General features: G+C 58.1%; 1 long non-coding RNA gene across 1 annotated transcript; it reads right to left on the bottom strand.

The window, feature by feature from the left end:
* Positions 1-522: 522 nt before the first annotated feature.
* LOC127488741 (uncharacterized) lies at positions 523-21,114 on the bottom strand. The gene is made up of 3 exons (XR_007916529.2): positions 21,037-21,114; positions 11,294-11,508; positions 523-1,234 (listed from the first exon to the last, which is right to left on the bottom strand). It is a non-coding gene; the product is annotated as an uncharacterized lncRNA (long non-coding RNA).
* Positions 21,115-27,380: the final 6,266 nt, after the last annotated feature.

Genomic DNA, 27,380 nt, shown 5'->3' with positions numbered 1-27,380 from the left:
GGGGCCAGCGCTGTGACATAGCAGGTAAAGCCACTGCCTGCAGTGCCCGCATCCCATATTGGCGCCGATTCGAGTCCTAGCTGCTCCGCTTCTGACCTAGCTCCGTGCTGTGGCCTGGGAAAGCAGTGGAGGATGGACCAAGTCCTTAGGCCCCCGAACCCATGTGGGAGACCAGAAGGAAGCTCCTGGCTCCTGGCTTTGGATCAGCGCAACTCTGGCCGTTGCAGCCAACTGGGGAGTAAACCAGCTGATGGAAGATCTCTCTCTCTCTCTCTGCCTCTCCTTCTCTCTGTGTAACTCTGCCTCTCAAATAAATAAATAAATCTTTAAAAAAAAATGGAAAGTAATCGTGTGCTTGACATTTGGACGGTGCCCCAGCTGCTGCACTGATCTCCATGCCCAGTAGCAGCACCTATGGGATCCAGCTGCTGCGCGTCACTTGCTGTTTCCCAGTTTCATCAGTTTTTGCTCGACTTTTGTTCTCATAGCCGCCTAGCAGGTGTGAAGTAGCATCCCTCTGGGTTTCGTCCTCTTTTCCCTGGTGACTGATGACGTGGAGCGACTTTCCATTGGCCATTGGCCCATCTTTGCAGAACTGTCTCTGCCAGTCCTTTGTCCACGTCGGAATCAGGCGGCTTGGTTTTCTCTGTGCTCTTCTGCTGTCTGTGGTTCTGTGACATGCTGTCCATGGTCATCCGTGCCAGCAGTCCTGGGAGGCCAGCCTGCTGGGCAGTAGGGCGCCTGGGAGAGGCGACCTCCACGCGAAGGCTGAGCAGCCGCTCCGGCCCCATCAGCGCAGACCATTCTCCCTGCCGGCAGGTGCTCCGAGACCCGAGACCTGCAAGCCAAGAGGGCTCGCACCCCAGCCTCCGTCTCTCCTCACTGCTTGCTCCCACAGTTCCTGCTGGAGGTTTGGAGGTAAAAGGAGGGAGCACAACAGAGCAGCTCATCTCCGAAGGAGGCGGAGACCCGAGCAGGTTTACAGGCAGAGGGCGGAGCCGGGGGGGCGGGGGGAGGTGGAGAGTCCCATTCTCAGAGCCAAGCACACTGTCTCTGTTCTTGCAAATCAGAGCGTCAAGGAGAAGGGGACTAAAAGCGACCTCAGACTCCAGCCCCATCCACTCCCTGGATGAGAGACGGGGCAGGGGGGCTTACCCAGGGTCCACAGCAGCTGTCTGGTTCTGAAGTCCAGGCTCTCCCCACCCCCTGTGTCCAGGACTTCATAGTGTGAACTCTGTAAAGACAACAAGTTTTTAAATCACTTTTTGTTCGTGTCTCAACAAGCTGTAAAATGCCTCTTCCCCCTCCCTCTTCCTAAGCCCTTGCCCCTCCTCCCCGGACACCGTGGCTGATGGAAACCTCTTCCCCGCCAAATGCAGCCTAGGGCGTGGGAAAGGCCACTGGGTTGGGCAGACGGGAAGCCAGTGCCCCGAAAGGCAGGCTGGGACTGTACAGCCAGCACTGGCTGCATCCCCACGCCACCTCTGCACATCCTCTGCCTCCAGAGGAGAGCTTTGCAGTCTCTGTTCCCCAGCATGAAGAGGCAAGGTCAAAGATGCAGACAAGCCCTTCCCTGCCGTGGCCCCGGGGGGACACGCGATTGGCCTCAGCTTTCAGGCTGGCTCCCACACGTTGAGCCCTTGGGCTCTGCCGTGCATGGGAAGACCCCTGTCACATCCAGAGTCCTGGCGCTTCCGGAGGTGGGGTCTGACTGCGGCTCCCCTGGTCGTTCCTAGTGCAGCCCTTTTGTCTGCCCCTTGCATCACACCCTGAGAGCTTGCACTATCTAAAGGGGAGCTGGCATCCCGGCCAGACAATAATGCCGTGGGAGAGCCTTTCCCATCCGCTCAGCCACGCAGGCCAGGGAGGGCACTGCCCAGTCTCCCAGCTGGGAAGCCGGAGGCTCCTAGAGGTCAGACTGCCCCATTCTCAAGTCGTCCTCTCTCCGCGAGCTCACGCTGCTCCTCTTCATCGAAAGGGAGAAGGAGAGAGAAACAGAGGGGAGGATGTGAGGGGGTGGGCGAAGGAAGAGGTGAGGAGAGACACTTGGGAAAGCAGAGGGGGAGGCGCGGGCCCCACGGCTGCGTGTGTTGGAGGAACCCTGCCTGTCGCCTCCTGCAGGCTGTTTTTACCTAACCACGGTTCACAGCGCTTCGCCTGCTCTTTAGTCTCGGGCTTTCTGCGACTCCATAGGAATGGAAGACACAACAGTTCTCTGAGTGGAGAATTATCTAGGTTCCTCCAGCAGTGCTCAGAGCCACGTCACCCTGGAGCCCGGATGAACCCAAGCAGAGGAGCAGCCCCAGCTCTGAGCTGACAGCCAGGTGATGGAGGGGGAGGGGGTTGAAGTTGTTAGCGGAGATGGGTGAGGTAGGTTCTTTCCTTCACTCAAGAAAAAATTCAGACATGAGATGGAGAGGAGTAAGGCTGAATGGAGTGGGGCATCCATCAGAACGGGTGGGCACCGCTCCAGACAGGATCCAAGAGCGAGTGTCGGGTCACTCAGCCTGGGGGAAGCAAGGCTGCATGGCGCAATGAAGAGAATACACCTGGTGGGCCAGGTGGGCAGCTCAGGAGAGAGCTGAGAGCTGAGACACAGTCTGCACTCACGCTGGGGCTTCTAAGGGAACGGGGTCCAGGTCTTCTCGCCGTATCTCCTTCCCCTCCTCCCTCTCCTCCAGTCAAAGGGTGCCCTGACCGTGAACTGGGTGACCTCCTCCCAAGGTTTCACCACTCGGTGCTGTCAGACTGGCGGGCCCACCTGGCACCCAGCAGAGGAGCCCCCCCAGGGCGCTTTCCTTGGGGGGAGGCTGGGAAGATTGCGTGGCCCCGTGTTCTCAGGCTGGGGAACCAACCTGGTGCTGAGCAGGGAGGGTTCTCCTGGGGAGCCCCTCCTGGGGGGAAGGCTGAGACCACCTGTGAAGTTACCCGAGTCTGGGCAGGACTTTGCTTCCCAGGTGTGATGCCGAGGCTGTTACTTTCCAAAGAAACTTTTGTCTTCCTTAGCACCACCACCTGCCCCCCCCCACACACACATACACATAGTCTAATTTCTATCTTCCACCTAACACGGTCAGACGGCGGTACCCTCTGCCACTCCCTTCCAGACCCTTCTCTCAGACACCCAAGCATCTTATTCCCTCTGCAGGCTCGCCTTCCTGGTTCACGGTGCTCCTCTGGGCTCTGTGAGCTCTGAGAAAGCCCTTCGCTTGATGAGGCGGGGGCAGGGACCTGCGACCCTCCCGCCGTACCCTGGTCAGCATCCTTCTCTGTGCGTTGTGAGACCAGGCTGGGGGGATGGGAGTGGGGGTGTCCCGGGGACACCCAAGAGCTAGTCCAGACCTCGTGATAGCCCACACTGTCGGCATGAGGTCCTGTACCCCCAACCCCCATTCCATCCACAGGAAGCCCAGGGTCAGCAGCCCAGCACCCTGCCCTGTCCCTCCCTGCCTGGCAGCCGCGTGTCCCCTGGGGCCCCGGCGCCCAGCGAGCCAGCGCCTCACATATGATCACAATTACCACAGGCTTGGCCTGCGCCCAGCCACGCTGTGAGCACATCCAGGCCTGGGCACTGGCCAACTTTCCATCTCAGCAGAAAAATGAAAAGGTTCAAGGGATGCATGTTAATCCCAACCATGCAGGCGAAGGAGTGGGGGGAGGGAGCGGGCCAGCCAAGAGCCTCCTGACCCACAGGCATGGGCCCACTTGTGGCTATAAACCCCACTGCCCCCAGGACTCAGGAAGGAACTCAGCTGGCAAGGCCTGGGGGGTGGTCCCGGGACAGCCACCCCTCCATATTCGGCTTCACAACCCCCTGCTGGACATAAGGAAACTGAGGCTGGGTGTGTGTGGGGGCGCAGAGACCCGGCTGGAACACAGTCCTGGGGCAGCCTGGGTTTGTTGGTGACTGCCCTGCTTCCTCTGCCCACCGCTGTGTGCAGCGCCCGGTGAGCCATCCAGGCTTCTGGATCCGCCCTGGCTGCAGACTTGGGTCCCTCTAGGGAGGGGACTCCGCTGCCCAGCTCCTCCTCTCCCAGACTTGGGACGTTCGGCTCTCCCCCCTCGCTCATCTGGGAATGCCCGTGTGCAAGCTGGGCTGGGTTCCAGGCTCAGGGCAGAGGGGGCATTTGAATGTTTGACCTATGACACACAAGCAACCACGCTTTGAAGAGCTTACAACAGGTTAGATAGATGCTAGGAGAGCCACAGATCTCTGCTGTGGGGGCAAAGGAGTTAACGTTTTGCTGGGACTCTACTTAACATCATGTGATCTGCTAAAAACACTATGGAGGACAGCAGCCATCAGTTAAATGTCAGGTGGGGAAGAGCTGAAGCTCTGTTTAACAAGATGTGATCCGCTAAAAACCCTATGGGGGACAGCAGCCATCAGTTAAATATCAGATGGGGAAGAGCTGGGACTCTAACATGTGATGTGCTAAAAAAAAAAAAAAGGAGGACAGCAGCCATCAATTAAGTGTCACATGGTGAAGAGCTGTGGCCCCATGAGGAACAATGGACATTTTGATTGCTGGTGTCCCCAAGGGAATGCAATGCCTCGGAAAATGAGGTCTGAGATAAATGTGCTTATTGACATCAGCCCCTAGCCAAGCTGGGGATGGCCCAGGGCCCACAGCCAGGCATCCGAGCCAGGGTGACAGCAGAGTGCAGCTCTGTGCCGGCTTGGAGAGCCACAGGCTTCCTGGACAGGCTTGGAGGTATGCAGCCCAGGGCCAAGAGCTAGGCCGAGCCTAGGCACTGAGCGAGGCTCAGCAAGCAGCCAGGCCTGGGGGACCCCCAGGCCTCAGGCACTGGGGGTGTTAGTTCCTCCCCATCTCCTCTCCATGGGCGCCCCAGCAGAGGCTTTCCCTAAAGATGCCCAGCGGGGGCCATGGGGGCCACAGTGAGCAGCTCGTGGACTGAAGCAGTGTTCTCAAAAGGTCATCTCTCTCTCTTTTTCTCTCGCTCTCGCTCTCATTCTCTGCTTTCAAAGGCCCCAGCGAGCACTTTGTACTGCAGCCAAGTTTGCTTTCTCCAAGAGCTGAAGAAAGGAAACTTTTTCCAGGTCTGATTCTAAAAGGCTGGGAAGACATGGCGGAAGCATGGTCCCGGGCGCGGCCACCACGAGCTGCCCACCTGAGCCGTGGCCAGGGCTTGTCCTGGGAAGAACAGGCCGGGGGCCTGGGGCAGGTCACTCCATCGACAGCCCCTGCCCGACCCAGACGCGCCCCATGTGCAGACTACCCATGTCCCCGTCGCTGGAGTTGCTTCCCCTTTCTCCCAGGTGATCCTGGTGTGACCTGTGAAGGGGCCAAGAGACTCAAAGGGCCAAGGACTTGGGTGCCCCTGGAATTCTGGGGGAGAGTAGGCGAGGGAGAGTAGGCAAGGGAGGGGATTTTCCTCTCATTGCACGACTCGCAGTCCTTAAAAGCCTGCATATCTATCGAGGCCAGCATTGCAGTGTAGCAGGTAAAGCCACCGGCATCCTATATGGGCGCTAGTTCGAGGCCCGGCTGTTCCATTTCTGATCCAGCTCCCTGCTAATGGCCTGGGAAAGCAACGGGGGGTGGCCCAAGTGCTTGGGCCCTGCACCCATGGGAGAGACCTGGAAGAAGCTTCTGGCTCCTGGCCTTGCCCCAGCCTTGTGGTCATTCGGGGAGAGAACCAACAGATGGAAGATCTCTGTCTGCCTGTCTCTGTATGTGTGTGTGTATGTCTCCCTCTTTTTCTGTAACTCTGGCTTTCAAATAAATAAATAAATCTTTAAAAGAAAATAGTATCCATGAAAGGGCAGGCCCCAGAGCCACGGCCACCCAACAGGTCTTCTTCCCTGCATCGCCAGGCACCCACTGAGCAGCGAGCCCCTGGGAGTTGCTTTCCATGCAGACTCAGCCAGTCTTCTGCTCTGACAAAGTGACCCGGGAGTGGGTGTCGGTGTCCCTGCACGTCTTATTTAAAGTGAGTGCTGGTGGGGAGAAGTTTGCCTCATTCTCTCCCTCACCTATCAAAAAGACAATCACCAGGGGCCAGCGCTGTGGCACAGTAGGTTAAACTGCCACCTGCGATGCTAGCCTCATATATGAGCAGCGGTGTGGGCCCCACTTCTGATCCAGCTCCCTGCTAATGCACCTGGGGAAGCAGCAGAAGATGGCCCGGGGCCGGCACTGTGGCACAGTAGTTAATCCTGCGGCGCCGACATCCCATGTCGGCACTGGTTCTGGTCCCGGCTGTTCTTCTTCCAGTCCAGCTCTCTGCTGTGGCCTGGGAGAGCAGTGGAGGATGGCCCAAGTGCTTGGGCCCCTGCACCCACGTGGGAGACCCAGATGGAGTTCCAGGCTCCTGGCTTCAGCATGGTGGCCATTTGGGGATTGAACCAGCAGAGGAAGATCTTTCCCTCTCTTTTTCCCTTTCTCTCTTTCACTCTGCCTTTCAAATAAATAAATCTTTAAAAAATATAATCAGAAGTTGCCCAAAGGTGAAGTAGAGGTGGCCTGGGGGCCACAGGCAGACAACTCCTGCAGCGGTGGCTGGTCCCCAGGGTCCCCGCAGCCCTGACCAGCCAGGAGCTCCCCAGCCAGGTCCTGGGGGACCGCCCCGGACCCCACCTCCTTATTCCCATGGCCGCTCACAGCCCTGACTGCTCCAGATAATATTTTAGGACACTGGAGACAGAGATAAGAAGCAGATGAGAGAAGGCCTGGGAACAGGAGCTGAGCCAGGGCGGGAAGCAGGCCCCCTGCTGCGGGCAGTGCCGGCACCCGGAGCTGCTGGAACACGCACTCCCATGGGGACCTCCACCCTAGCTTGGGCACCACAGAGTCAGGATCCTGGCCCCTGGTTAGAACACGTGCAGCCCTGTCCGAGCACAGCCTCCAGGCCCCTGAGGACTCCTGCACACCTGTGCAGCAGGGCAGTACAGGAGAGCTGAGCCCGTCCCTGGGCGGGCTTGTGGCTTAGAGCACTCAGTAAGCATCCCTGGGAAGCACGACTTGCTGGTTGTGTCTTCCAGAGCGAGCTGGGATGTTTGCTGGGACCAGCGCCCCACAGACGGCATCTCAAAGGCAGAAAGGTCGTCCAAGGGTCCCTTAGGGTAAACCAAAGGCTTTGGTTAGGTGCTGCTGGCTTGCGTTGGGGGACTTGGGTGAGCTGAGCTCCTAGCCTGTCTGGGGTGTTAATAGGAAATTCATCTACCAATAGCAACAACCATAACAATGGGGCCCCCATTTTGCAGGGGAGGGGAGAGTGCTGTCAAAGTCACCTCCAAATTCCCTGGGGTCTCTGAAGACAACCTGGACCAGCCTGGCTGGTTACCCTGCATCCCAGATTCCCTGCAAGGTCAGACTCCCATCCTATCCCTACCCCTCACCTTGAACTCCCACCTCCAAAGACAATCCAGTAGCCCCGCCACAGCTGAGAACTTGGATGATGCGGGGCCCCCTCGTGGCCTGGACAGAGTGAAAGAATCATGCAGCCGCCACCCAGCACAGCCAGTGTTACCTCAGGGCAGAAAACTTGGAAGGAATCCCAGCTCCAGCCAAGGAAAACATGAATCAGGTCTCACTAAGCCAGGTGGCTCCTCTCCCTTGCCTTCCACCCTCACCCCAGTCATGGAGCTGATATGCTGCTTGGATAACCCCAAGACCCCATTCCCACATGGCCTGCTGCCGGCAGAGACACAGGAGCAGGATTCTACAACCTCAGCCCCGCTGGCCGTCTTGCCTTCTGCCTGCCCTGGCTGTCTCAGGGCCGGGGTCTCTCTCCCGGGTGCTGCTCCCTCTGACAGCTCTCTGTGGGCCCCCCCCCATCCTGGCCATCCTTGGCCGTCCTAGCCTCCACTGTCGCAGGGTCTTCTCCCTTCTGTGTGTCTCTGTATCTCCACACACCCCTCTACTAAGCAGACCAGTCAATGGGTTCCTAGCCCGCCCACTGGATTACCAGGCAGATCTTATTTCCCAAAGAGATCATGCGCTGAGGCTCGGGGGGACATCCCTCAACCCAGGACGACAGCACCTTCTGTTGTGTCTTATCCAGGAGGTCACTCACTGCGCAGCCCTCTGCCTTTTGGCGCCCAATATTCTGGTGCTGTCAGCTCTTTGTCCCTTGATTTTCATTTCAGGGGCTTTGGAGAGGGGACCAGAGATACAGAGGTGAGATTAATTTAATATTTAATAATTAATTTAATATTTAATTTGTCCCAATATATCCAAAATAGTGCCCTTTCTTTTTTTTATTTTTTGCCAGGAAGAGTTAGTGAGAGAGAGAGACAGAGAGAGTTATAGACAGTAGAGAGACAGAGAGAAAGGTCTTCCTTCCGTTGGTTCACTCCCCTAATGGCTGCTACAGCTGGCGCTGAGCCCATGCAAAGCCAGGAGCCAGGTGCTTCTCCTGGTCTCCCATGGGGTGCAGGGCCCAAGGACCTGGGCCATCCTCCACTGCACTCCCTGGCCACAGCAGAGAGCTGGACTGGAAGAGGAGCAACCAGAACAGAATCTGGCGCCCCAACCAGGAATAGAACCCAGGGTGCTGGCGCCGCAGGCGGAGGATTAGCCAAGTGAGCCACGGCGACGGCCTCAAAATAGTGTCCTTTCAACACATAATCGATACAGAAAATTGTTGAGATTTTTACATTCTCAGTCTTCAACATCCCAACTGTCTTTGACCCTTACAGCACCTCCCAATTCAGGGGTTCCCAGCACCCACTTACTCCCTGATTGGCAGCTCGGGAGGGAGGGCCCTGAGGAGGCCGGCGGGCGGCAGAGGGTGGTCTTTACTTGATGGCTTCTGCACCTCTGGGGTCTGCCCTGAGTATCTTTCATCTCCTGGCAGTGGAGGGAAGGAGCCACATGAGACAGGCTCGTGGGACTGCTGTTCAGCCGAGGAGGTCAATTTGTTCATTCAAAAAGAAACCGTGAGCACCTGTTGGCCTCTTGTCCAGACAGGAAGCCCCTCTCTCCTATCCCTGCACGCTCCATGCTTGGACAGCCAGCCCGGGCACCTGGACTCAGACCAGGGCCATTGCTTACTGAGTGCGAATGATGCAACAGCTCAGGTGACAGCCAGGTGAGGCACCAATGCCCTGCCCATCTCAGGGAGGGGACAGTACACCCCACCCCACCCCTGTCCCCGCTGTGTGAGATGCTGTGGCCATGCACCTGGCTGCCTGCTCTCGTCTGCACCTCCCTTGCCGACCTGGCTGCTTGGCCCTTAGGTAAGTCAACAGCCGGGCTGGCCTGGGAACCTTCTGTCTCACCTTAGGATGACTTTGCCCTGTCTGCTTCAATGGCTGCATGTCAGGTTTACCGTCAAAGTCTCAAGGCCTAGACTTGCTGCTCTACAGAGTAATCTCTCATTCTGCTCCCATTGGCCTGCAATTTGGTATTCTCCCGGGCCCGCTCCACATCCTCTGTGTTTTTCTGAGGATGCCAGAGACAACCAGAACCCAGACCCAGACATGCCCTGTCCCCTGCTCAGGCTCTGCAGCCAGCACGCAGTAGGGGCACAGCCTGCACACTGGGTATACGTGCTGCAGAGTGGGGCAGGAACATCTTCCCTCCCCGCCTACCTGTCCCCAGGACCTGGTGACAGTCGTCCTGAGCCAGAGCAGCCAGCTCACGGGGCTCATCATGTCTGTATTTGAAGCCAAGAAGGCAAATGAAAGTGAGAAAGAAAGAGACAGAGAGGCACAGGGGACAAGGGGTCTTGGGGGTTGATTCAGAACTACTGCTGGTCCCTTCAAGCTGCAGATAACACACACACACCCCCTCACTGTCCGGTTTTTTTCCCCCCTCTAATGGGTGGACCTTGCAGAAAGTGACTCAGCCCTTACGTAAGAGATGGGAAGCTGAAGGGAACAGGAGCACTGGTGACTCACCGCCTGGAACTTCCCCGTGGGTTACACAGGTTGGCTTAGACAATTTTTTAAAATGTAGCTTTAACGACTGTCAAAAGGAAAGAATGGTTTGGGAGGCGGATTGGGCTGAGGATCCCATGCCAGGGCTGGAAAGAGGAGCTGTGGTGGACAGGGGGCTGCGAGGAGGCTGGGGGTGGGGCTTGTCGGCCAAGCTCCCTCCTCATCAGGCCACTGGGCAGCACTTGAGCAGTCGCCGCGTTGCCAAGAATCAGCTCCGGGGGACTCCAGGAAGCACCTTGATCCTTGGAAGCGGTGGGCACCCCCCGCAGGGCCACCTCTGACTAAAGAACTAGAGGAGGGGGTGGGTAACTGACAGCAGTTAAGATGCCACTTGGGACTCCTGTATTCCGTGTCTGAGTCCCTGGGTTCAAGTCCTGGCTCTGTTTGCTAATGCGCACACTGGAAGTCCGTGATGGCCCAAGTACTTGCGTCCCTGTCACTCACGCGGGAGACCAAGATCAAGCTTCGGTCTCCTGGCTTTGACCTCGCCCAACTGTTGTGGGCACTTGGGGGAGTGAACCAGCAGGTGGAAGATCTCTATCTGTCTATCTCTGTCCCTCTGTATCACTGGCTTTCAAATAAATAAAAATAAATATTTTGAGAAAAAAAGAGCTATAGAGGGTGGCATGCAGTGACTTCCAGCCCTGGTCCTAGGCTAGAATCGCCTGAGAGCATCATAAAATCCCCATGCCCAGGGCCCTCTCAGACCCATTGAATCAGAACCTCTGGAGATGGGGCCTGGGCATCAGCATTTCTCGGGCCAGCGGGGGGAATCCAATGTGCAGCCAATGGAGAGAGGCTGAGCTCAAGGGCCAGGGCCATTCCACCCCAGGGGGGAGCTCTGGTTGTTCCTGCCCCCTGATTCTCAGAGTGACCTTAGACCTCCAGATGTAGCCACATGTGCGTCTCAGCAGAGGGTCTCCCCTTTTCTTTCTGTCCTGCTACAGAAAGCAGATTCCTGTAGGGAACACTGGTGGCCATGCAGAGCTGACAGGCAGGCAGGTGGGGCGGGCTCTGGGACCCAGAAGCCTCACAGGGAAGAGGCCCCACACCACCACCACCAATCTTTCTCCCCCACCCACTCCTGCCTGGAGGCCTGAGTCAGAGCATCCCAGCCCAGGCCATCAGGGGATGAAGTCACAGGCCTCGTGCTGGCCCTTGGGGTCACACCCACCCTTCCTCCACTGTTCCTTTCCTTCTCTCAGAGGCTCAGCAACCCCACCCCGCCAGGCTGCCCCCTCCGCCCCAGAGGCCCTCCCACTCCACTTCCACCCACGTGTCCTCCGCTCACAACATACACAGTCTTCAGGCAGTCCCTGGAGAACGCACCTGCCCCCAGCAGGAAAACCCTCCTGTCAGCCCACAGTTCCATGGGCCTCCACTCACCTGTGCTGCTGGCGGTGCAGGGAGCAGGTCCTTGGTCCTGAGGGCAGGTGGGAGGTGGGGCAGCAAGCACCCTAGGCACAACTCGTCCCTCAGCCTGGGCCTCACCCTGGATCCCGTAGCCTGGCAGACTTGCTGTGTGTGGCAGCTTCCCATTGGCAGTGCCTCTCCCACTGGCCTTCCTCACTTCCTCACCCTGGTGGCAGAAGTTGGTCTCCCTCCAAGAGATGAAGAAAGGGCATTGATAACCCAGGGTCTCTGCCTCTCCACACTCAGTCACGTACGGTCTGACTGTGAGGATGTGGGAGTTCATGCCCTGTGCCTCCATTTCTCCATCTCTGAAATGGGACAATGAAAGCTCTGAGCAGACGGGTGTGTGTGTGCCAAGGACTAAACAAGGCAATGCAGGCAAAGAGCACCATCCTTAGCACCAACGCCATAGGTGTTGCCATGGTTACGGTGTATGACGCACTGGCAAGCTCACGGGATTCCACACTGGACTATAAATGTCACGTGGGCAGAGACACCGGGTGCCTCTTCTGTGCTGGGCACCTGCTGGGATTCAGGGAATAGTGGCAGAAAAAATAAATGCGGCATGAGCTCTCCTTGTGCTGTGATTGCTCCCATTCTCGCTGTATGGCTCTGATGATTGTCACTGCTATTCTCATGGGGTTCTTGGGGTGATGCCACCAGGTCTGTGGGTACTGTACCCACTCCCCGCCCCTCTCCCCTGCCACACTGTCCCCAGTCCCGGGGAAGTCCTAGTTATGGCAGAACATCCCGTTGGCCCCCACTGGCCCCTGGGAGACCAGACAGCCACACAGTCCTGAGACCCTGTGCAGGTCCCAAATGGGCAGCCAGGAGCCCCGTCCACACCCGGTCACTCAGGCGCACGGGCGGCCAGCGTCTCCAGCCACAGGCTGAGTGGTGGCCGCAGTGGGCAGATGCAGCAAGGACTTGATGTGCTCCCTGGGCTCAGGAAGCACACAAGGAGGGGGCCACGCCACGCCACGCCCCCAGCACCCTGTGGAGCTCCTCTTTACCCAGCCCCTGGCCCTTCTCTCCGTGCCCCTGGGGCAGGTCCCTTGATGGCCAGCAGGCAGGCCTCCCTGGCTGTGGCTCCAGGCTGCGCTGTGCTGAGGACTCAGTGGCTCCTAGGCTGACCCCAGCAGCTCCAGCCTCGCTATTCCCACCTGTCTCTCCCCCCAGGGTCCTGAGCTTGGTTGGGGCAGTGGGAGGGGGTGCTACTGGGACCTGGGGGTGAGAGCCCTGAGAGGTTGCCCTCGACAGGTGCCTATGACCCTGCAGGTCCCATTTGGCACCAGGGGAAACCATCTCAAGCCACTCGAGTGGGAGAACGGGACCACGCACTTCAGCCTCATTTGCCCTAAAGAGAATTGCAAAGGCGGACCTGCGCCCAAACACCTGCACTCTGTGCTGTCTCTGAAGGGCCCTCAGCTGCCAGCTGGCCTGCTGGGTGGGAAGCCAAGCACAAAGCCTCTGAGCCACTTCAGGAGCCAGTCTCCAAAAAGGATAGGAGGGAGCAGGTCCACGGGTCCCCCTGCCCACATCCAGCCAGCCCAGCTGTCACATCACAGCTGCATGTTGCTACCTCTTCTGTACCAAATAACTCCAAAACAGTTTGACAGTTCTTCCTCTGACCATGTTTGATTTATGGCTGCAATTACAAGCTCTCCTTCCAACCGTCTGCACCCAGCAGATGTCTCTTGCAAGTCAGCAGAGCTGTCATTCCAGCTGCCTGTGCCTTCTGAGAGTGGGCCACGAGGACCTGTGCGTGCCCACGGGGCGGTGCTGGCCCCACCCTGTCTGGGATGTGGCCGGGTTGGGTGGGAGGTTACTGATCTCTTGTCACAGAGACCCTGAATGGCAGAAAGGACTACTCCCTCCACCCAAAACCCAGCCGGCCCGGCTCGGAAAGGACGAGCTACCCACTTGGCGCCTCCTCCCCAGTGTGGTCTTCACCGTGCACATGAGCAAGGGCCCTGGCCCTGAACGGCCACACTGCCTGGCCGCGTCTGCTGAGTGCTCCAGCTTCTGCCCCTCCTAAGTCAGGGTCTCTGGGTGCAGTCCTGGTCCTGCTTCTTGAGCAAGTCACATGGCTCTGTGCGACCTGCCTCCTTGTAGGAAAGGAGGAAGATGACTTGGGTCTTACTTCCAGCTGCTCCACCAGCGCTACAGACTGTGGGTGCTTATTTCCCACAGTTCCAGAGGCTGAGAGTCAGCCCAGCACAGCCAGGTTCCGGTGAGGGCCCTCTTCCGGGCTGCGGCCGGCCAATTTCTCCTTGTGTCCTGACACAGTGGAGGAAGAGCGAGCTGGCCGCCTGGCCTCTCCTTAGGAGGGCACTAACACCATTCATGAGGGCTTCACCCTCAAGGCCTGGCTCCCTCCCCATCACATTGGGAGTTGGGGTTTGGAGAGGAAATAGGATGTTCTAACGTGGAGTAACCGATGGTCACTGCTCACTGAGCGCCTCATGCCCCGTGCACTGCACAGGTTGTCTCTACCTGGCCTTGGTGACCCTCCCAGCCCCCTGGAAGCCAGCACCCCCATCTGGCAGATGAGCAAACCCAGGGTCAAGGAATGAGAACTGGCCCGAGTCTCTCTCCAGGAAGTGGAGGCACAGCCACTGCAACCCAGTCTGAGCTCACGCTTCACCCACCCCGCCCCCGATAGCCTCACAGGATCACTTTAGCTGAGCGATTATTTTTGTCCCAAGGGATTTGTGGGGTTGGGGGTACTCAGAGGTGGGGAAGGGCCACATCAGTTAGGGCACAGTGCCGCAGTTCCAGAGGCCACCAGACGCCTGAGCCTCTTCTAGGAGATGAAGGCAGGGACCACAGGGCCCTCCCCTCCCACCTCCGTGACTGTACCCTCTGCTCCCCGATACCCAGGTGCTCCTAGGTAACCTGGTCAAGAAAACGGCCTCCAGGTCACTGCATGGAAAAAAGTCCTCCCTGTCCCTTCCCTCCACCTCCCTGACCAACTCGAGGCTGTCCGTGGGCCACTGTGCCAGCGCGGGGCAAGCATTTGGTGCAGTGGTTAAGAGGCCTTTTGGGACACCCACATACCACGTGGGTGTGCCAGGGTTTGAGTCTCAGTTCTGCTTTCCATTCCAACTTTCTGCTGATGCACACCTGGAAAGCAGTAGGTGATGGTGCAAGTACTTGGGCCTCTGCCACCCACGTGGGAGACCTACACTGAGTTCTGGGCTCTTGGCTTCAACCTGGACCAACCCTGGCTATTGCAGGAACTGGAGGGGGAACCAGTGGATAGAAGCACTCTGTCGCTAGCGCGCTCTCTCTCTCTCTCTCTCTTTCTCTCTCTCTCTCCCTTTCAAATAAAATGAAGATAAAAGAAAACATAAAATGCTTGGTGTACTAGGGCATGGCCCCTTTCAAGGCCATACCAGGGCCACACCAGAACTTCGCCCAGCCTAGGGCTGGCTCCTCGGCCCTCGTCCTGTTTGCAGAGTCCAGAGAGGAAAGGCCTGGGGACCTTTAAAACAGATGCTGCCCTGTGGGCTCCCTCTCCTACTTGCATCTGCCCAGCCATAGCATCTCACGATTGCCCCTTCTTCACTCTGCCCCCGTGCACTCACTTTCAACCATGGTGCACTGGAGCCTGCTCCCAGCGGCCCACAGACTGGGGCCCGGCTGCCTCCTTGCCCTGGCCTTTGTTTGCCAAAAACCTTGGCTGTGGGCTTAGGAAAAAGGCTCTTTGGTCCAAGGCTCTGAGACCCGACCAGTTGGGGAGAAAGGCGGTCCAGTGTTGTTCCCCAAGTTCGCAGTCAAAATCGCAGCAAGCAGCCAAGTGTCCTATGACTTTGTTTTATCTACTTTGGGAGGTGGCATTGAGAGGTTCAGAAAGATTTGAGTGTTCTGGGTCCTCTGATTTAATTGCCATCTCAATCTCACCATGGAGCTGGAGGGAAAAGAAAGAAGGAAAAGGGGCCCGGCATTGTGGTGCACAGAGTTAAGCCATCCCCCGAGGCTGATATCCCAAATAATTACTGGTTCAAGTCCCAGCTCCACTTCTCATCCAGCTCCCTGCTTATATGCCTGGGAAAGCAGCAGAAGACGGTCCAAGTGGTTGGGCCCCTGAACCCACATGGGAGACCTGGCTCCTGGTTTCAGCCTGGCCCAGCCCTGGCCATTGCAGCTGTTTGGGGAGTGAAACAGGGGGTGGAATCTCTCTCTATCTTCCTTTTTCTCTGTAGCTCTGGCTTTCAAATAAATAAATTTTAAAAAGGGGGGGAGGGGAGGAGAAGGGAGAAACAGGAGGGTGGCTGTGTTCTTGAGCCTTTGGCGATGCATTCGGCCCCTGGGGGGCTGTGGTTGAAAGAAGGCACAGGGCCGGCGCTGTGGCTCACTAGGCTAATCCTCTGCCTAGCAGCGCTGGCACACCGGGTTCTAGTCCCGGTCGGGGCACAGGATTCTGTCCCGGTTGCCCCTCTTCCAGGCCAGCTCTCTGCTGTGGCCAGGGAGTGCAGTGGAGGATGGCCCAGGTGCTTGGGCCCTGCACCCCATGGGAGACCAGGAGAAGCACCTGGCTCCTGGCTCCTGCCATCGGATCAGCGCGGTGCGCTGGCCGCAGCGCGCCGGCCGTGGCGGCCATTGGAGGGTGAACCAACGGCAAAGGAAGACCTTTCTCTCTGTCTTTCTCTCTCACTGTCCACTCTGCCTGTCAAAAAAAAAAAAAAAAAGAAGAGGAAGAAAAGAAAAAGAAAGAACGCACATGCTCTCAAACACTTCCTTGGCATGTGGCTGCCAACCCCAAAGGCCTTTAGTTGGCAAATCCAGCACAGACGGAGACACCGGGTCCTGGAGGAGAGCGGAGCAGGAGGGAGCCTGCCCCACAGGCCCCACCATACCCACAGCAGCCACAGCAAGGACTAGAAGCAGCTCCTGACAAGCCGCCCTGCATCACGTGGGAGACCTGGGCCTGGCTCCAGACCTTCCAGTCTGGAGGGCCAAGGCCAAGGTGCAGCCGGCCGGTGGGAGGGTGGGGCGAGTCCTCGGAGGAAGGTGGAGGTGGGGGACGCAAAGCTGTGAGCGCATGAGCCTCGGGTGATGGTGTGGGCCAAGGTGGGGGCGGGCCGGGCGGGCGGGGAGCGGGGGCGAGGCGGCCTCCAGGAATGCGCTGTTCTCAGGAAACAGCGGTTCCTGCTGTAAACCTGGCTCCCTGCCTCGGACAAACTTCCTGGTTTCTGAGTGCGCGGCCAACACCCCCCCACCCCGCCAGCTCCTTGCCCATGCAGAGCAGGGAGCGGGGTTCCCCTCCATGAGGACCTACTGTGTGCCGGCCCCTGCCATTCCTGAGGCAGGGCCCTGCCGAGCCTCCTTCTGCCTGCACATCACATTCAGCTCAGCAGGCCTGACTCCGAGCTGGTGTCCCTTAGCTCGAGGAAGTGCACCGCCCCCCACCCCCATCCCCACTCACACCGCCAGGGAATCTTGTCCAGAAGAACCCATGAGGCCAGAGAGCGGATCTGGGAAAGGAATAATCCACTCACGAGGTCATGGAAGTCTTCACTGACGATGGCTCCTACGCTGGGTTCCAAGGGATGAATAGGAGTTCGATGGACAGGCAAGGAACCAAAAACCCCTCTGAGCAGGGACAGTACGATGTGCAGACACGCGCAGGTAGGGAAGACCATGGCACAGGGGAGAGGTGCCAGGGCGTGGGGTGGAATGACTGTGAAGAGCAGAGGAGTGGAAGCACGAGGAGACTGAGCGGTGGCCCACAGACCACGAGGCCTCGCTGACCACCCACTTGCCCTCCTGGATCTCTCGTGGTGGGTGGCTCTCCTTGCTGCGCCTCCCTTAGCACCTGCGGCTGCTGTGACAAGGGTGCTACTGGCACCCACAGGCCGAAAGCCAGGAATCCTGCTGCACAGTCCCAGAGGCACAGGGAAGACCCCCCCGACCAGGGCACAGAGTTCTCCTGCCGCAAATGTCCACAAACCCTGCTCCAGACAGGGTTATGGGGCGGCCCTGCCCGCTGAAGCCAGGACACCCTGGCTGGGGTCCCCAGTGCTGAGTAATTCTGATCCTAGCAAGATCACAGGTGAGCGTGAGGCCTGGGGAGGCTGGGACCACCCCAAGGTCCCCCGCGGGCAGGGGCAGGGGCAGGGGCAGGGCCCAGCCTGGAGCCCGCCCCTGGCTTCCCAGGCCCAGCTCACTGCGTGCCTCCCCTGCAGTGCCCCGAGTCCTCTCTGAAGGGCAGAGCCTGCCCGGGTTCAGGGCTCCGCGCTCCCCCACGGTGATGCTGTCTTCCTGCAAACTCAGCCTGTCCAGAAGTCTGACCCCACGGGCGTGGCAGCCCCAGGCCCCCCTTCTCCGGCCTCGATCTGTGTTTTGGCAACTTGTCCTGTCTCCGGGACCTGGTTCTGCACCACTGGTGCTCCCCTTTTGCATGTTTGTAGACCAAACAGGGCCTGTGTGCACTGCAGTTTTAATCTCCACACCCCGCCCCCCCAGGTCCCCTGCCTCCTCAGGCCCATGTCCTGCCCGCCCCCACCCCCCAAACCTCGAAGCCCTGCTCAGCAGGCTGCCGGTGGCCTCTCCTCCCACTCCTGAGCCTGGGGCTGCAGGGCACAGACCGCAGAGTCCACAGCGCACAGCCCTGCTGCAGGTTAAGGGCTGTGGGCTCCCGCAGAAGCCTCCCACCAGGCGGGTTTGTGTCTGAGCTGGTGCACAGGCACACAGCCTGGGCTACTGGACTTGGGGACAGCAGCTCTGCTTCCTGCCCTGTGACCTCGGGCAAGCTCCCTCACCTCTGGGCCCAGTGTCCCTCCGTGCCGTGGGTGGGGACATGACGGTGGTGGGAACTTGACAGTGGTGGTGGGACATGATGGTGACAGCAAGTTGCCGTTGTGGACGCTGGGGCGGCCACGCCCTGGAGGGCAGTGCATTGCTGTGCAAGCCTCTGTGCCCACCACCCAGGCCTGAGCACCTTGGCCCACCTGGGGTCCGTGTGGTCGTAAAGACCACCCCTTCCTGCCCGGGTCCCAGGCCAACAGCGCCCATGCCCCGCCCAAGGTGTGCTCTGCCAGCAGAAGCCGCTGTGCCCCTTCCCTTCGCAGACCCCTCACTCTCTGGAAGGTTCTAGGGTCTCCTCTGGGGAGGGTGATGCGGCCTGGCCCACAGAGGCGCCCTGTCCAGTGCCGGAGCCTGTCTGCATGCCTCTCACCAGCCCACCTCCTCTCCTCTGGGACCTCACCCTGAGCCCAAGTGGGCAGCTTCCCGTCTGCCGGTTCCTGAGCCTGGCAGGGGGTAGAGGTGGCTCTCTGAGGCCAGAGGGGCTGCCTCTGCTCGGGTTCTGATCCTTGTCACTTTTTCTCTGACTGTCCCTGTGCATCTCTCTGCAAGTTCTGTCCCCGGCCACAGGGTCTCACTGGTCGTTATTCATGGCTCTAGGCCCTGATGCCGCAAGTGCAATTGTCTGCCTCCCTCTGTCCCCTATGCCGCTACCAAGACGGATTATCGGGCCATCTTCTCCCACCCACATAACCGTGAGACGCTGTGCCTGGTGCTCCTCCCAGTTCCTGGCCTCCTGTCCACCCCCTTCTGTGCCCTTCCCCCTGGCATAGCAGCCTCACTACTCTCCCCGGGCCTGTGGCACCTACCCTCTCCAGCAAGCTGGCCCGCAGGAAACCATCCAGGTGATACCTCTAGGGGAAGGGACATGTTCAGTCTTTAGGCCACCCTCAGAGCCTTGGTCAATACCTTTCTCTGAAGGGAGGAGAGAACTTCCACTTTGACTATGGCCCTGCCTAAATAGGATCGGAGTTGGCGAACTCAAGAGGCTTCCGTAGCCTTGGCAGCTCATGACAAGAGCCTCGGGCAATCACTGACGTCATAAATAAGAGTGTCAGCTTTTAAATCAACAACAGGAGTCACTGTGCACCTGCTCCCCATGTAGGACCTCTGTCCTTAATGAGTTGTACTCTGAGAATCAACGGTAAAACTAGTACTCAAACAGTCCTTTATACTTTGTGTCTATGTGGGTGCAAGCTGTTGAAATCTTTACTTAGTATAGAGTTGGTCTTCTGTATATAAAAATAATTAAAAATGAATCTTAATGAAGCATGGGATGGGAGAGGGAGTAGGAGGTGGGACAGGAGTGGGGGTGGGAGGGTGAGTATGGGGGGAAGAATCGTTATATTTCAAAACCTGTACCTATGCAATTTATATTTATTAAATAAAAGTTTTCTATATAAAAAAAGATGGCCCAAGTGCTTGGGCCCCTGCACCCACGTATAGGAGACCCAGAGGAGGCTCCTGGCTCCTGGCTTCATTCAGATTGGCCCAGTTCTGGCCGTTGTAGCAATTTGGGGACTGAACCAGTAGATGGAAGACCTCTCTGTCTCTGCCTCTCACTGTCTGTAACTCTACCTGTCAAATAAATAAATAAAATCTTTTTAAAAATAAAAAGGACTGCCTGGCTCAGGAACCCAAAACGTCAGGGAGAAGGACTCGGGGGCAGATGCGTAGGCTCTCAGGGCTCAGCGTGCACATTCAGCTTCCACTGCCACCCCCTGGCCGAGCAGCTGTGGCGTTTCCCACGGCCACGGCTGTGAGACGGGAAACACAGCTTCCTGTGCCGCAGCGGCAGCCCAGCGCCACCCTCTCCCAGAGTCATGAGTGACTTCTGACTGCACAGGTGGGCTTCTGGCCAGTCCAGAACCATGGAAGCCTGCTCTAATATGCGTTAGCATCTTGTGTAACGGAGACCTGGCCCCCAAATGGCAGTCCCCCCACCATCGCCACCACCACCCCGGGGACAGGAATGGAAGGCCCGCCTTCCCTGGGTATACCCCAGGTGAGTCCCGGCTCCCCAGCAGCGTGGCCGCCTCCTGCCTCCCCCAGTGCTCTGGGACATCTGAGCACTCACAGGGAACGCTTGACCAACACCTGCGGCAGGGGGCAGGCATTGTGTCACAGCCGGTTAAGCTGCTACTTGGGACACCCGCATCCCCTATCAGAGTGCCGAACTTCCAATCCAGCTGCCTGCTGATAGGCCCGAGAAGGTAGCAAATGAGGGACCCAGTACTCGCGTGCCTGTCACCCATGTAGAACACCCAAATTGAGTTCCTGCCCCTGGCTTTGGCCTGGCCCAGCCTTGCCATTGCAGACATTTGGAGAGTGAACCATCGGATGAAAGACCTCTCTCTGTCACTCTGCCTTTCAAATAAATAATTCATTTTTTAAAAGAAACCACAAAACTCCTGCAGCAGGAGAAGGAGTTCAAGCCTCAGGAGCAATTTCTCAGATGCGGGGAGCGAGAATGAAGCTGGCAACAAGGACCAGGACAGCCTCTTCCTGCAGTCCCAGGCACGGCCACAGGGCCACGTGACGGGGAAGGGGGGAGGGCTGTGTCCAAGGGATCAACGATGTCCCTGTGCCGAAGGTGGTGGCACAAAGTGGCCCCAACAGCCCCAGGTCATCTATGACCTTCCAGGGGGAACTTCAGCTCCCCCGAGATGACCCCCACCCCTAACACTGCAGTCTCACTTTGCACAATCCAGATTTAGCCCGGGGGCAATGATCCCTTGTTCCGAACGCCCAGCGTGGTGTGATGCATTGAAATATATCTTTGGGAAACCCTCCCATGAAGTGACACCCCCCCCTACTTCCACAGCCAATTTCCAGCTCCGCCCCCTCCTAACAGGATGAGCTGTTCTTCTCCCCCACTCGCCCCCACCCAGCCCCGGCGGGCTCACCTGGGTTGGAGGTGGAGGCCAGACTACGAGACCCTCCATCCGGGCGGATGGAAAGGGATAGCGATGAGACATCTGTTCTGTGCCAGCAGGGCTCTGGGACCGGCGAGGCCCGTGAGTCACCGGCGATGAGTCACCACTGCATTGTCTGTGCTGCCGGTCCCCAGGTCCCCGGCGGGAGCAGTCAGGCTCCAAAGGAGACAGCTTTCTCCTCTTGCTCGGGATGTATGAGCATGAGCACGTGTGTGCGTATGCGTGTGCATGTGCGCCACATCCATGCGTGTGCCTGGGAGACAAATGTTTCCAACACAGCTCAGGTAATAATTGCTGTCCTTTGATCACAAGCTCGTTTCTCAAAGGTGACAGGGCCGTGGACTGCGTGGCAGCAGCCTGGGGCTGGAATCCTTGTCTCCTTGGTGGCTGCAGGGAAGACCTAGGGCCCATTCACGCTGGAAACCGCCCTCCACCCGCCACTTTATTTGGCCGTGGATATTTGGGAGCCTTGTCCACACAGTGTCCCCTCACTGGGACACAGCTTGCAAGGCAGGGAGTGGGCATAAGACACTCAAAACTGCAACTAGGAAGGAAAGTCCAGCCTCAGTGCAATTGTTCTCCTGGCCAAAAGCTGTGTAAGGCGGGGGGCTCTGCGTGCCTGTGTTCCCAAGTCCATGGCCTGGAAAGCTGTTGAGGGAGCAGAAGGAAGCAGGCTCCTGGGGGAACCCACGGAGCCCCCACTCTACCCAGGTTGCCCACCTGCCCTGGGCCTTTGAGACCAGTTCAGGGGTCTCAGGCGCTGCCTCCCCATCCGGATCACCTCCTACTCTTTTTACCAGTCACGATGAGTTGGCTTTTGTTTCCCCGCAAGCCTGTTCCTTAAGGGCAAACATCGTGGCTCTCTGATCTCTGCACACTCAGCTCGGCGCAGCGCAGCGCACAGAACGGTGACTCGGGGCTGAAGCGTCCGCGCACCCTTGCCCCTCCCATCCCCTGCACAACTGGGGTCACGGAGCCAGGCTTGTCCTTGCTCCGCGGGTGAAGAAAGCTGGTTCTCACTCACATGGCTCCCCCCTTCCCCGACCCCGTCCTGGGGAAGCCGAGGCAGGAAGACATCTGTTTTCTGATCCAAGGACATGGCCACTGGGGGAGCACCCCAAGGAGTGAGCAGGCTGGACACAGAGGGCCTTGCTTCTGACCTGGTGGAGATGTGCTTGGCTCCCAGGGACTCGAGTCCCCTGCAGTTGGCTAAAGGGGACTTGGTAAGGGATCAAGGGAGTGTCAGACTGGGGTGAGGGTCTCGGGAGCCTTCCAAAGCATTTTCTACACAAATGTGGAAACAGAAGTTTTTGCAAATCCGAAGCCCCTCGGTACATCCTTTCTTTTGTAAGCTGCTATTTCCGTCCAGCGTTACGTTACACACATGATGGCTGGATTTGCTAGATTGTGTGACTGATAAATTCACATTCATTCCTGACTGGGCCCGTCAGAGTTGCACGCCTGCGCCTTGCTCCTGGCTGTTACACTTATTTGTCATTCCTGCACTGAACACGACACTATGAATGAACGTTCTTGTACCAGAAGTGCGACTCATCAGCTCCATGGGAAAAGTTACTTCCAGGAGTGTTGCTGAATCAAAGGGTGGTTTGGGTTTGGGGCACAGTACCTCGCGCTCTCCAAGAAAAACCCGTGCATCCAACGCCCCCTCCAGTAGCCTGTCAGAGTGCATGTGGCCGCCCGCCTTCACCAGCGTTGGGCTCAGAAATAGTTCACTTATTTAGGAAACAGAGGTTTTCTTAATAAAAAAAAATCATCACAATTGTCTTGGAGAAGGTCTCTGGGAGAGAGACCCACCCTGTGACAGCCTGGGGTGAGAGGGCCCAGGTTGCAGGCAGGCGGGAGCAACGTCTCCCACAGGCGTCCTGTGACCTTCCAGGGCCGCCAGGGGAGGCTGAGGGCTGACGTGTCCCATGCAATTCTCCCACAGCCGGTCAGTGACCCGCGAGAGGGTCTCAGGGTGCCTGCGGGTCTCTGCTCCCCCAGGGACCCGTCCTCCCCAACTCAGGCTGTCTCTGGCACTGACCAGCCACCAGCCAGGCCCTGGGGAGGCAGCTGGAACCAACCAGCAGCTGCAGCCGAATGGCCGCACTTCCCAAGTGGGAAGTGCCACTTCCAAGCAGAGGGTAGAAGGGGGAGCAGGACTGTGAGCCAGGGGCAGGCAGGTGGAGGCCAGTCCAGGAAAAGTCCCTTGATCGAAGGGCACACATGGGGGACAGGACGGAGGGCAGAGACATCCCCACGCAGCCACGTCCACACACGCACACCAGAGCACGCACTCCTCCCGGGACTTCTGCCGTCCACTTAAGGCTTGGAGGAAATGCGGGCTGTACTGGGAGAAGGGCTGGCTGCACAGAGCAAGCGCTGCATACGTTGCTGGTGACAAGGAAACAGGCCTGGGTTTTTTTGTTTGTTTTATTTTTTTGAGGTCAGTAACACTCAAGGGAATCAGTTCATACTCATTGCATCCTTTGTCCCATTCTTGTGAATTTGTTCCAAAGAAAGAGTTCAGAGGAAGAAAATTGCCCTGGCTCCCCCAAGGCTGCAGAAGCATCGCTTCTGCCCCAGCGAAAGCGGAGCAGCCCACAGGAGCTGAGAAGCGACGGGCAAGTGGTACCCGAGGTTTTATTTCTTTAAAGATAGAGTTACAGAGAGAGAGAGAGAGAGAGAGAGAGAGAGAGATCTTCCATTCCATTGGTTCACTCCCCAAATGACCACAACAGCCAGAGCTGAGCTGATCCAAAGCCAGGAGCCAGGAGCTTCTCCCGGGTCTCCCACATGGGTGCAAGGGCCCAAGGACTTGGGCCATCTTCTACTGCTTTCCCAGGCCACAGCAGAGAGCTGGATCAGAAGAGGAACAGCCGGGACTTGAACTGGTGTCCATATGGGATGCCGGCACTGCAGGCGGCGGCTTTAACCTGCTGCGCCGCAGCTCTGGCCCTCAGGTACCTGAGTTTTGTGCAGGCATTCGGGGTACGGCCGGTCACCGTATTTCTGAACCACAGTTAAGATGCAAGCTGTAAGCACGCCGAGCCGTGTGACAGCTCACAGGCATCTCCAGACGACAAGTACACCTTGGTAGGAAGAACACCGCAGGTGTGGGTAGTTGAAGATCCATGTTCCGTCCCCTTGCATCTCAGACAAGTCATTGTATTGTGGGGACAACCTCCAAGGCCGGCAGGAGCTGGTCAGCTCGTATGTGTGAAGGTGCTTTGCAAACTCTCAAGTTCAAGTGCCACAGGTAGTCAAAATTATGTAGCCTCTGGCTTGCAAGGAGAAGGGAAAGCAAATAAATAAAGGGGTGGGCGCTGGAAGTGGCACTCGGGGCAATGCAAATGCCAACCAAAATAAGACAAGGTTGCACTCATTTCAGATCAGCCACACAACACGACAAACAAAATACACACACAGAATACCTACATCTGATCAAATTAAGCCTGAACCCCGGCTTGGGCTGCCTCCCCATTGCTCCCACCTGCACCAGCTGGAGCTGGGTCAAGGGTGTGGCTGTGGGATGCTCCTGCTCCCCAGGACAGAATCAGCGACTTCGGATTCACTGAGCATCCAGGACTCCCATGGGCTGGCACCCTCGTGGACGTTAGGTTGACAGAGGACACTTGCATAGGTTTGCTGTGGCCAGGAACTGCCTAAGTGCTTTCTACTTATTAACTCAATTCATCTTCATCACAAGCCACTGAGCTGGATACTACCATCCTCACGTAGTGTGGGGCAGCAGGCAAGTCGGCCCAGGACCATGCTGCTGGCAGCTGGCCATAGCCGGCTTAAGGAATCCGCATCGCTTCTGTCTGGGGACCCTCTTGCCCCGGCCACTCCTGCTGCAGCATCCTGAGATGGCCAGTCCCTCAGGAGCTGCCCAGCCACCACAACGCAGATGTCTCTGCTTCCACTCCACAACCCTTTCCAGGGGACACACTTGTGTTTGTCACCTGTCACTGGTGAGCAGGTGTCTTGCTGCATTGGAGTCGCGGCCCCCACACGCCACCCTCTCTCTTCCCAGGCACCCTGCTCCCCATCTGCAGTGCCGAGCTCTGCCGCCCGACCCCGGGCTGGGGGCTCCCCACGGCAAGGCTCTGCTCCCGGAAGACCCTGGTCCTCCACAGCACAGGGTCTGGGGACCCTGGGGATCACAGCTGGACACTGGGCCTGGAAAAGAAGAGGCAGCTCTGGCGCATTCTCTGATCGGTGTTCGCTCATCTGCCAGTTGAAAGGATGATAAATGTTGGATTCCCAGGGCTGCAGAGGAGGGCTGAAGGCGGCCTGGGGAGTTCTTAGGGCCGCTCAGCCTCCACTCTGGGGGTCCCCCCCGCGGGGGAGGAGAGGAGCCCTTGGCCTGGAGCCTGTATGCAGATGGAACAGGCAAGAGTTCCTGGTCAGGGCAAGGAAATGGGCCCAAAACCCCACAACAATTATCACCCCGGCCCTAGCTCCCAGCTGTTGGGAATTTGGTTCCCAAATCTTCACTGGGCTCCTGTTGCAGCCACACTTGCGTTGTGTGTGTTGGGGCCCCCGAGGCAGGAGGGAGGCTCACTCTGCACCAGGATTTTCATACTCCCTACCTCACATGACTCACAATAACCCCAAACAGAGGAGGATGGAGAAGCCCACCTCAGAACCTTCCTCTGTCCCACCCACCCACGGCACAGTGGCCGGGGAGCAGAGGGTGGTCTGGGAGAGATCTCGCCTGGGACCCCGGGGGCCGACTGAGTCACCTGCTCTGGACAGCCAGTTCACATCCTCTCTTAGTCACCTCCCAAGACCACGACTTGAATCCCTGTGGGCAACAGCCACAGCGCACACACGGGGAAATGGGTGACGACGTGACACAGAAGCTCAGCCCCCAGTTCCCCTCCGTGACAGCAGCGTGGGACAGTCTCCGGAGAGAGAAATTTTTGCCTGATGAGTTGTAAGAAGTCAGCAGGCTTGGCTGTCGACCATGGTGACATCTTTCACAGCCAGAGGCAGCCTCCCCCAGACAGAGACGGTGGCGGGGTCCAGGCAGCGCGGGGCTCAGCTGGAGCCGAGTTCAGGGAGCGCCCTGGCCCTAGTCCTGTGCCTTGCTTGCAGTGTGGCGGGTAAGGTGCCAGAGGGGCCTGAGCCCCACCCCCACCCCGACCCCTGAGACTCTGATGTAATTGCTCAGGGTTGAGTCCAAGCCCTTGGGGCTTTCAAAGCTGCCCAGCGACTCCAATGTGCAGCCGAGGCGTGGCCCTCTCCCTGCCCTACCGATCGATCAAACAGCAAGCCTCCAGATGGTGCAAACTGGTGAGGCGGCCAGAGACGGGGCTCAGTTTCTGTCCCCGAGAGTTGACATTGAGGCTGGTTTACCAGAAGCTAGCCTGTGCCCCTCAGCACTCCTAGGAGGCAACAGAGATGGGAGAGCAGGTGTGACCTGTGGGGTGGGGTGGAGCCATCCCTGACCTCATCCTGGAGCCCTCAGGGGCGGCCAGGGTCTCTGTGGAGGCAATGACCGCAGGCCCAGCACGCCAGCTGCTGCCCTTCCCCTTCTTTCTTTCCTGTTTTTACTTTTAAAGCTTTATTTATTTTATTTGAAAGGCAGAGTTACAGATGGAAGGAAAGAGAGAGAGAGAGAGATGTTCACTCCCCAAATGACCACAAAGTGCTGGGCCGTCCTCCACGGCCTCCCCAGGCGCATTAGCAGGGAGCTGGATCAGAAGCGGAGCAGCCAGGACTCGAACCGGCACTCACAAGGGATGCTGTTGCTGCAGGCGGCTCCACCCACTGAGCACATCACTGGCCCTGGCCTTGCCCCTCTCAGAAGCACTCGTTTCTCATTCCCATATTCCCTTGCTAGGCCCATGTGCTGGTTCTGGTTTTCTTTATTTCTTTCTTTTTAAAGATTTATTATTTATTTATTTGAAAGGCAGACTTACAGAGAAGCAGAGGCAGAGAGAGAGAGAAGTCTTCTATCCACTGGTTCACTCCCCAAAAGGCCGCAACGGCCAAAGCTAAACCAATCCGGAGCCAGGAGCCAGGAGCTTCTGGGTCTCCCATGCGGGTGCAGGGACCCAGGGACTTGGCCATCTTCTACTGCTATCCCAGGCCACAGCAGAGAGCTGGATTGGAAGTGGAGCAGCTGGGACTCAAGTTGGTGCCCCCAGCGCCAGCCACAACACAAGGACTCTTACCACCTGACCAGGCGCATCGCCTCTGAGACAAGCTGAGTCCGTGCTTGGGACACTTGCATCGCACATTGGAGTGCCTGGTTCGAGTCCTGGCTCCTCTGATTCTGACCCAGCTTCCTGTTCACGCACACC

Source organism: Oryctolagus cuniculus, chromosome 2, assembly GCF_964237555.1.
Source record: "Oryctolagus cuniculus chromosome 2, mOryCun1.1, whole genome shotgun sequence".
NCBI lineage: Eukaryota > Metazoa > Chordata > Mammalia > Lagomorpha > Leporidae > Oryctolagus > Oryctolagus cuniculus.
The sequence above is the reverse complement of the archived record's forward strand: the minus strand, read 5'-3'. Positions and strand labels throughout refer to the sequence as shown.